Here is an 11,704-nt window from a genome sequence, read left to right on the forward strand (position 1 = left end):
TTCATGATCATCTCACCTCTTTCAGGTGTTACACTCTTTCCCTTATGTGAAATCAACTGGCCTATGTACAACACCTCTTCTTGACAATACTGTAGCTTCTCCTTGTCTACTCTATATCCCTTGTCTACTAGGATAGTCATCAACTGAATCGAGTCTTGGCTGCACTTAATTTCTGCGTTGGTACAAATTAAAATGTCATCTACGTACTGTATCACAGCGCTCTAACAGATCACTGTGAAATATCGAGGTTCTACTGGGATACTGCATAGTATTGTCGTCGGATTAGGAACTAAAGGAAACTCTCCTTCTACAATCTGGTAAATCAGTCTTATATCTTGTATAAATCTCCATGACCCTCCCTTTGATTTTTTCACAGGGTACACCGCAGTGTTGCACAATGATTCTGACGGCACCAGGATACCTTGTTCCATCAGTGCTGAGATAGTCTTAAAAATACCCTCAAGTCTTAAAAATACCCTCATCCGCCTCTCAAGACATTGGGTAATGTCTTGCGCAAGGTAAAATTGATCCTGGCTTCAACTTTATCTTAACTTCCCCTACCCCCTTCATTAGGCCTGCATTATAAGGGCCTGTAGTCCATAATACGCTTGGCACCTTCTCCAAGTCTTCGTCAAAAAATGATGGGCTCTGCTGCATTATTGCTATTTGCTGTGGGATTTCCCTTTTCTCTATTCTAATCCAATATGTAATGCTCATAAAGAACACTACTTCCTCATCCGATGGATCATCTATAAACATAAGAAACCACAAAAGGGATACCTGTACGCCCCCAGATCCTTGCAGGTAAACAATATAGGTATAATCAAAAACATGTATCAAGGGCAGTGAGGTTGGATTAAGTCTAATAGCATAAATTCTTCATATCATCAGATTTAGCAAAAAAATGCCTTTTTATTCTTTTTCACAACAAAACGTGTACAAATTTAATAAAAATATCATAGATACTGTATACGCCACACATTTACCACATCTCTCACTACCACCTTGCATACACAGTCATGCCTTCACACACTCAAATTTTTACCACATATTCTAGCATATATAAAAACATATAATATACACTATACTTCCTTTTCCTCTTCACCTTTTTACAATTGTAACTTTGGCCCCACATTCTCTTTTGCAGTATGCCTTTCTTTTGGACCACTCAGGTTAATTTGTGGCCTATGTCTATATATGTTTCGGTCCCTAACAGGCACCAGTCTTGCCCATAATTCTTAGGACCTTCTTCAGGACAAACTATACAAACAAAACAGCAGTTGAATATCTGCTTATGCCAAAATATAAGGTGGTAGATGTCTTCACAAGTTCTACAGTTCTCAATCACCTCCAATTTTTCTGAAGGAGGATCTTGTAAAACACATAAAGCATCTTAGAGATCAGAAACCTCTTATACACTAGTGATGTGGAACTTTGAATGCACCTTAAATACTTTGCTGTGTTGTCTAAAGCTTGGGTTTTAAGTTTTTCTGCTGACATATGCTCTAAAAGTCCCGTTTGGTAGAACATTAGGTTGGGTCATCGTCCAGACATCCAGACCACTAAAACAAATGCAGCAGCACATTGGTAGGCCTCAGATGTACTGCTTGTTAAATAATACATTATTATGGGAAAGGTGTACATCTTTTTATTTCTACATCAGGTGATTGTTAGTGGTTCACTGTTTTTGCATGGTGAATACTTAATTTCATTGAGTGAGTAGTATTCCTATGTGCAATTGTAATTCTACGTAAGTATCTATAAATACATTAATTTCATGTGTTTAAAAATGTAAAAAAACATTCAAGTAACTTATCTACGATACCAATTTTTGAGTGGTGGGGGATTCCTACAGTAGATTCATGTCTTACAAAAGTGAATTGTATCTTGTTTGCCTTATAGCTTCTGTCACAGTTCTCAAACAACTGTGTGCCAGAAATAAGTTAATTAATTTATTTCACATTTTGTGATGGTAGGGTTTCTACTGGAGTTCGTACAGAAGTTATGGTTGTCTGATTGTAGAAGTCTCAGTGGCTCAAAAGCAGACTGAGGGATTAATCACTTGTTTGTTTTACTTCTTTTGTGAGAGCTAAATGTTGTCTTTCTCTTCTTTCAAAATAGTCCCTGAATCGTGGCACAGTTATGTTCCAGATCTTAATGACAAGTCAATATTAATACTTCCTATTATACATGTGTTTTTAAGGAGAACAGGAACGTTTGACATGGTGGCGGTTGCCACCCTGTAGTTAAGGTGAGTCGGTCTCCCAAAGGAAACCCGAAAAAAATGAATTGCCTATAAAGATTGACCTAATCCACCTTGTCTACCACATCCTTGCTTCCTCCACTCACCCACCCTACCCCTCTCTTTTCAAACACCCACCCTCCCTCACCACCACTTTACTCTTGCCTGCCTGTCCTACCCCCACCATCTCCACCTCTGTCCACCGTATCCAACCCTTTCTATCCAACTCATGGTGCTCCATTGGAAGAAGTTGTGGCTTCGACAGTGATTGGATGTGTTTATTTATTTTATTTATGGCCTTTATATAACACCCAGACACTGGGGTATCACACAGTTTGTTACAGCTATGGCACTGGATACACATGTTAAGGTTCTAGCTAACGAATAGTAAGCATACAATGAGTCACAGTATTGGTTACATGTGCGGCATTAGGTTACAGTCAACATCATTCATACTAAAATAGCCATCTATTGACAAGTTTTTTTAATCCATTAAATGTTTGTTCATTTTGGATGTCCATCAGGAGGCTGCTCCAGAGGTAAGGCACGGTAACCCTGAAGCTACAACCGCTGGCTTCTTTTACTCCTGGAGCATGGGGTGACCAATGAAATACTGGCATTAGACCTAAGGACTCTACCTGCAGTTTTCTGTGTCATTGAGGTAAGTGGGAACTTCTTCGTAGATACATTTGTGTATCTACATTTGCGTTGATGCAGGAGTTGCAGATGCACACCGATGAAGGGAATGGGAGCCATGCATCCTCACCTTATGGTGTTCATGCGCCTTGCTGTAGTCATCATCGACATCATCTCAGTGCACACTAACCAGGTGATTTATCAGCACAGATGTACCAGAACTCTGGGATGGACGGTTGATGGACCATGCCGCAAGAGCTTTTTGCATATGGTGCACTGCACCTCCTCAGTCTCCTTAAGGGAATGGTGCTCCTTCACAAGAAGTACCTCCAACTGTCAGCAGATCTATTGATACCACTATGCTTCTTCCATGGCAAGGACAATGTCGGGACCCAAATCACGTCATCATCGCTGCTCCCACTTCTGCCAGACATGATCAAAAAAGTCTGACAGGGGATGAAATGTTAAAAAAGAAAATTGACAAAAGTCAAAGGACAATGGCACAAAAAACATGTTTTAAAAAGATAAAATGAAAACAACGAATAGAGAAACACAACAAATATCAAGACAAGGGAAAGAGGGGTAGGAACAAAGTGGGTAAAAAGGATGGACAAATAAGGTATAAGCAGCAAAAAGTACTTAGAGTATAACAGATCACATGTTCACTTCCAAGGACTAAAGCAATCGTAAAAATGAAGCACTTTCCCACGGGTGGTGATAAATATCCATGGCTAAGCAACTTGTGCTGTGATTGGTTGAGACTTTTGATGCAGATATATGTCATGTGCACCCGCGTAACTGCAGAGTGCATTCTGTTCGATCAATGCTGCATGTGCAGATTATGTTCATTGGACATGGGTGTAGCCACATCTATGGAATTCGTGCCATGATTTGTTGAGGCTATTGACATAGATATATGTCATGTGTACCCATGTAACCCCAGCACGTGATGCATGCATGAATTATCGTCATTAATGTTCTTCCCTTCCCAGTTCCTCCCTCCTCCTTCCCTGTCCCCTAAAATGGCCCTTTTAATAGACAATAAAACAGACTGCATTAATAGGTCATTGCATCTTATTTGATCTGTTTTATGCAGTTTGTGTTGGTGAAGTGTATTCTCTATTCTCCTGATATTGTTCGTAGCCGTGGGTATACGCACACATTTATAGCTGCAAATAGCTTCCTGGATCTAAAACATCTAAAATCTCCAAAATCTGTGTGGTGTGAGAAAAAAGTGTTGTTTATGGAATTACTGCCACTTTTCCTGCCCACCATACTACAAGTTTGTCCCTGTAGTAGGGGATTTACCTCCACCATCATGCTGGAAGTAAATCCTCCCACTTTCTGCCCAAAATTAGCATAATCAGTGAATTACCACAGTGTAATTCTGCTGAAATCCCGAATTGAGCCCTATGAACTCCAAATGAATGGGGACTAACACCGCCACCACCATTTGTAATCCGGTGAAAAATCCGCCAGACCAATTGGCGGTAACAGTAATTCGATTGGGTTGTATTCTGGCAGATTTACTGCCGGAAAACATCCGACTTGCAATGAGCCCATGGTCTTTATACCACCTTCTCAACTCTAGCCTAACCTCGTTTGAGCTTTCATACCTCTACATATACTTGTTTTACAGTATGCAAAAAATACTGCAGCCATCTGCAGATACAACACAGCTGGGTATGTTGTAGCAACACCTATGTGTGCTGTTCTGTAATTGGCAATAGCACAGTCGCGGATATGACATCCAGCCGCTGCTGTGATAAACTGCACATGCAGTTCGACCAACCACATCAGTTGTAAGGTGCTGACGATATGAAAAACATTTTTTTTTAATTATCTACATATGTGTATATTTTCAAACATTTATAGGCCACTTCTCACAGTCTCCAGCCCTGGCCAGCCAGTATTGACAGCCTTTGGCCATGCTGACTGCAGATTTTAAAATACTTGCAGCTCACTTGCTCTTTTGCCATGGCCAGTGTACATTTTAACTTATTTAACGTATAAAGGGGCCACTAGCCATGGTCTTTCAACCATGGCCACAATAATATGTGTACAGCAATTAGGTACTGAATACGAACATTGTAAATTGAATAATGTGGTTCTTTGGCTTACAAATTGCAATAAGCATTATGTTAACAAATGGGGATTTGCGGGCAGAATGGCACACAAATCCCCGTTTTTTGGCGCACAAATTCCATGACTCAGCCCCTAAATTGCATATGGTGAAAAGGGTATACTTTGCATCATTTTGCTCAAAAAAGAAAATACAATTAGATGGAGAACATACTTTCTGAAATACAATTAGTAACAGTTGTACACATATGTTTAATTTGTTTGACCCTCCTTAGTAGTACATCACATCAACTATGTGTGATACAACATATGAACACGGTACACTGTTGCTGTCTTCACATATAATAATCATTAGGTCATTGGGAAAAATCCAAGCTGGATTGAAAAAAACCATACACTGTCTAAGATTTACATAGCATGGTGCATTCAGAAAATCCATGGCAATCAGAACTGATACACATGGCTTGATGAGACATGAAGGAAGTATCTGGCCTGTTGCAGCTGCTCCCCCTTTTCTCCTGTAAGTATGATCCTTTAGATGACCTCATGGTCTCATTTTATTGCAGAGAAAGTTTAGGAGGAGTGCAAGCAAATAAACCGTTAACCTCAAAGGAAGTTGGCAAAGTGATGAAGGGGGTTGCCTGTGGGTTGCAAGCCCTGTGGAAGACTAACATTTTACACAGATCAGTGCACCAAAGCAATGTACTTGCAGTGAACCTCAAGAAAGGAATTCTTGCAGACTTTGATTTCACCAAAAGAGAGGAACAGTGCATGGCATTTAGATTTAAATTTCTTCTCCTGGTTCACAGATCTATCCACGGTAAGGCACCACTTTATCTATCCTCCTCTATTAAACTCTACAAGCCTTCTTGTAATCTCTGCTCTGCGTCCTGAACTACACTTGTGGCTCCTTGCCCTCTCTGTGCTTCCTCTCGCTTCCACTCTTTCTCTCTTCTTGCTCCACTTGCATGGAATTCTCTTCCCTCGGACATCTGAAAATCGCGTGGATTTGTTAAAAAAAAAAAACTAAAAGCCTACCTCGTTGCCTCTGAGTTACCTTCTTAACCTACCTCTCATCTGCCTGCTAGCTAAAAAGATTTCCTCGCCTCTAACCTGCATCTGTCACTCACTTCCTCTGCCTTCATTCTAGCACTTCACCCATCATGGTCACGTCCCGAGCATGGCTGGCAGTACCTCCCAACTGCACTTACAAATGTCTAATGTTGGCTGACCTTGATGTATGTATGTCCACTTGTGTATTGTCCCTGGTGACTGTTTCATTTACTCCCCTCCACAACCTGGTCAGAGTGTCTCTCAAACTCACAACATTGTAAGAATCTCACTGCTTTCCCTCAAATCTGATTTCTTATCTATTGGATGTTCTTTTGTGATCATTGTTCCATATAACCTGTACATAAATACTTAAATAAATTAAGAAGTTTGAACTGAAGCCAAAGTTGTGGCCAGTTTTATGTGTGTTACTTTTGTTTTTAATGTGTTAATTTGTATAATGTTATCTAAGTAGATAGTTATAAGTACAAATAATAATTGTGTGCAACACAGGTGTGTACGCTTAGACTGGAAAGATAGCAATTCCCCAAAGTTGTGTGCAAACAGTTTTAATAAAAATGTTCTTGTGTTTTAATGAAAAGTAAAATGCGTAGTAAAATGAAAACAGTTGAATATGTAGATATTCTTGAATACGCAAGTAGAAATCTGTAATAGGGTGAACAATAGTTTGTGATAGAATAGACTCTAAATGACAGGACAAATGCACTCTCAAAATTTCCAAATCAAAAACCACTACTAATTTTTTTTCCTTAAAAAATGTCCATGTATCATAGCATGTAATCTTCATTAAAAAGCACATTTGTAATCTTCAGCTTAACACACCATACTGCAAATACGCCATCAAGTAAGTAAATATTTACTGAAACTTACTTTCAATGTATCCAAAAGGTTCAAAGAAGTTCACATCTGCCACAGAGTCAACATGTGCACAGTGTGAAAACTGCAATCAGAAAGGCAAACGTTTACAAAATGGTGCCGATGATCATTTTAAATAATCAATAGCACAAAAAGAGGACTGTAGTGAGCAAACTACTAAAATGACCAACACATTTTAATGCAACCTATTTATAGGCAAGTACACAATTGCAACATCAACAACAATCAATAGCAAACACCAAAACACAAGTTTCATGCATGCCCCATTAGTACTATGAATTCATATTCAAACTGAGGGGCTGATTCATGGAATTTGTGTGCCGAAAAACGGGGATTTGTGCGCCATTATGCCGCAAATCCCTGTTTAACAAATGTGGATTTGCGGGCAGAATGGCGCACAAATCCCCACTTTTTGTGGTGCACAAATTCCATGAATCAGCCCCTTATATCATTTTACTCAAAATAGAGAAGGGGGCCCTTTTTAGGACCAACCTTTCAGTTAGAAAAATAAATAATAAAAACAGTCTGTATAAATGGATCAGTATTCCTTAAATGGTCATGTTAATACAATGAGGGTTAAGAAAAACCCAACTTTTTTTGTTTTTATTTTAGACGTCGGTATACTGCATTGTACCCATGGGTAAAATGACACTGCTGGCAGTTCCCGTGGTTACTATGAATGTCTATGGGTCCTGCAAGCCTATTCCATAGCATCTTGTAGCCGCAGTATTCATTTTGTTTTACATCTGTATATATTTGTATGGTAGGTAGTCTATGAAAGTTCTATTTTGGGATTTATGGAGTGTAGTCTTTGTGAAAAATTACAGTAACACTTTAATGACTGTGGCTTTGACCCACGAAGTGGGGGGCTGACATGGCCAGGAAGAGCCCACCAGCTGACGCCAAGATAGGCCCGCTGTCATTCGAAAAAGGGACCCAGTACTCCCTTTTCTATTTTATGCCACGGGTGCGGCTGGTGATTGCAAAGTTGTGTTGTGATTGGTCAATCTGTCTTTCCTGGGTGCACATTTCTCTTCATCAATAACACGTGCACACATACAATTCTAAAAAAATGTTTAAAGTTATATAGGTATGCATACAACGTTTTTTTTGCAGAATTATTTATTCAGGGGGAAAGTGGTTGTGGGATTTCTTGTTGTTTTAATATTCATACAAGTTAGATTTTCCACTGATTTCTCAGGACCTGAATCTTTTTCAGAAGATTGCAGAGGAATAGGTGATTTTGACTTAACTACAAATCGTGATGTTGAAGAAATTGGGGAATATTTGGAGAAGTTTTGGCTAAGTTAATATTTTTGTTTGAGGGTGGCGATGCAGCAAGATTAGCGGGATGTCCGATTTGTGGAGAGTGTTTGATGATAGGGAGTAGAAGATATTTCATTTTTGGGAAAAGGTATTTAATACAGCATTTAAGGAAAGTGCACAGATGCACATTGAGAAAAATTCTGACAACTGTAGGCTTTCACATACTATTTTGCATCAGATGCGTAGTCTACTCTTTTGAAATATTTATTTGTTTATTATACCATATACTAGGCTACAGGTGCATTTCATTTTTGGGGACATTATGTTCCCAAGCACCTATAACTGCTTGCACACTGTTTCTGTGTGCCGAAAAATATAGTTTGAGTTCTCCTGGTACTGTTTACCGTTTTGCACTATAGATGTTGATGCATGATCCTATGTTTACTGTCTTCATTCCTGTCCACCCACCCTACCCCCACCCTCTCTGCCCCATCATCCCACCCTACCCTCATCTTCTCTTCCCCACCCATCCAATCTACATTCATTCTTTGCATCACTCTCCATCCATTGTACCTCCAACCTCTGTAGCCCCTTGCATCCACTTTATTCCCACCCTATCTATTCCCATCCACTCACCCTCTTTGCTTTCTCTCAACCCCCACCCACCCAACCTTCCCATACCTTCTTTACCCCCACCCTCAGATTCTTTCTCCATGCACCTTACCTCCACACTCTTTTCCCCAACCCTCTCTATCCGATTCACCCTACTGCCAGCCTTTATACCCCATCATCTTTGTGTATATCCACATAACCCGCACCATGTCTACCCCCACAATCCACCCTACTAGGATCTTCTCTACCCTCACCCACCCACACCACCTCCATTCTCTCTACCCGTGTCCAGCCACCTTACCTTCATCCAGTCACTGTACCCCCATTCTCTCTACTCCCACAGACTCAGTCACTGTACATTCACCATCTCTACCCATATTATCTCTGCTCCCACCCATCCTGCCCCCACCCTTTGTACCCTCATACACCCATCCTTTCCCCACTGTATTTACATCCATCCACCCTACCACCAGGGTTTTGACTTGTGCCCAGCCAACCTCCAACTTTTGTATCGCAACCCTCTCTACATCCACCATCCCTACCCCTATCCTCTCTGCCTCCATCCACCTATTCCCCCTATCACTACAATCTGTGCCCTCACCCTTTCTATGGACATTCACCTTACCCTCACCCTATCTACACCTGCCCAGCTACCATACACCCACCGTCTCTACCCTCATCCATGCCCTCCACTGCACCCTCTCTACCATTACCCACTGTACCCCAATCCTCTTTATTCCCATGAACCCACCATACCCCTCTTTACACCCACACTCTCTACCCCTATCCACCATACCCCATCCTCTCTACTTCTATCCACCTACCCACCCTATGTCCACTCTCTAGCTACACTCACCGTACTCAAACCCTGTCTAAAATCACCATCTTTATCCACACTCAATGTACTTTCACCCTCTGTACCTACAGCAATTCAACCTACTACCATCTTCTGTACCCCCCACTCATCCACTATTTCTCTATCCTTTCTACCCCATCCAGCCACCCTACACTGACCTACAGACCCCAGCCACCCACTGTACTCCCAATCTTTCTACCCCTACTTATCCACCCACCCTATATGCACTACCTATATGCCTATCCTCTCTACTTCCACCCAGTCTACCCCCATACTTTGTACCCTAGCCACCCTCTCTAGCTGTACTCTTTCTACACCTGCACAGATATGCTACACCCAACCTCTATTCCCCTACACACCCACCCTACCCCAACACTATGTACCTCCATCCACCCACCATATTTGTATTATCTCTCCCCTGACTCAGCTGACCCCCACTGTCTTTACCCAAGCGACATGGAATTGTTCATTTTTAGACGCCTAGTGGTGACAAGTATGTACTCATTATTTTCCTTTCTTTATAGCATAATGATGTTCCTTTCTTTATAGCATTGGTGAAGAATGCCAATGAAGAATCTATAGGAATGTGCCAGGATGAATGATTGCTTGCAGGGAAGAAAAGCATTTAAATCCAGAACTGTTGATACCGAGGTTCCATGTTTTGTACACACATTTTGTGATGGCAATAAAGAAATGATTGTTAGTGATAACGTTTTTATTTAAATGTCCAAATTCAGATAGAAGGCATGCCAAGTAATGAAGTGAAAAGAACCAAGCAAATTTCAAATCAGACTGATAATATTAAAAAGAAATATCTATATCATTAGCTGGAAGTAAAAAAGAAAGTTTTTTTAAGAAAAGAGAAACTAGAACTTCTATAGATGTTACAAGAGAATTGGTCACTGAGAGTTCCAGCGCTATTGCCGTAAAATCACAATTGTAAATTGCAGCAGCGGTCCACTGCTAGGTTGTGGGTGCCTTGACCAACACCCCACAGCAAACTTAGTGAAACAAGAGTAAACAGTGGAACTGCGCCACATCAAGGAAAATCCAGCAAGTACAGTTGTAGTGTATATTTTATTTTATATTCGAGACAGCCTGACACGTGTTTCGAGCGTAGCTCTTCCTCTGAGGCAAAGAATAGTTGTCCAATGTGATATTCTAAAATTAAAAATGCGATTGCAAATGCTCAGAGTTAAGGACTGTCTTTCGGCATACGAACGATTCAGGGGAGAGCACGTGTCAGGCTATCTCGGATATAAAATAAAATATACAGTACAACTGTACTTGCTGGATTTTCCTTGATGTGGCGCAGTTCCACTATTTACTCTTGTTTCTATAGATGTTAGACAGATGAATAAAAATGTACATTAAAATGTTTTCCACTCTCAAGTCTTTGCAAATCATTGGCAAAGTGTGAAATCAACATCTAGGTATGTGGTGAAGCGTTTAATGCAAACGAAACAAGTAGAAGGAATTATCAGAAAACCTTTCCAGATTAAAAGAAAATTGTTTCATTTTTTTTAACAAACTTATGAAGATAATTAAGGTCACCACGCTATTGTACACAAAGGAACAAGCTGTTTGTGCACTTAAACAGGACAACTTTATTGAAGTATTTGACAGACATTGGAAACACACTTCTCATATAGAAAGATTTTTTAATGAAGAGAGTTACATTTAACAATGGGATGCAGTCCTTTCTATTGATGAGAGTTAATGGGGCTATGAAGTACAACATGGTGTGATTTCTGAAAAAGAAGAAATCCAAAAGACAGTCATGAGTGAAGCAGAAGGTTTCGTACAGTCTGCAATAAAATAGAAACATACAGTAATGGACCCATGGGATAAGGATTGGCTGTTCTTAAACATTTATCTTTGTAATTATATCAATTATATATACAAAACTTTGCAGCCTGACACGACTAAGAATACGTACCTATAAGTATTTGTTTCGGATGTAATTACCCAGATGCACTAAAGATATTGGGTATCACTCGGATGAATTAGGGTGTACTTTGATAATTAACTCCCATAAAAATATACGTGCTTTATCATAGGAC

This window comes from Ambystoma mexicanum, chromosome 8 (genome assembly GCF_040938575.1).
Source record: "Ambystoma mexicanum isolate Mex_15411 chromosome 8, UKY_AmexF1_1, whole genome shotgun sequence".
NCBI lineage: Eukaryota > Metazoa > Chordata > Amphibia > Caudata > Ambystomatidae > Ambystoma > Ambystoma mexicanum.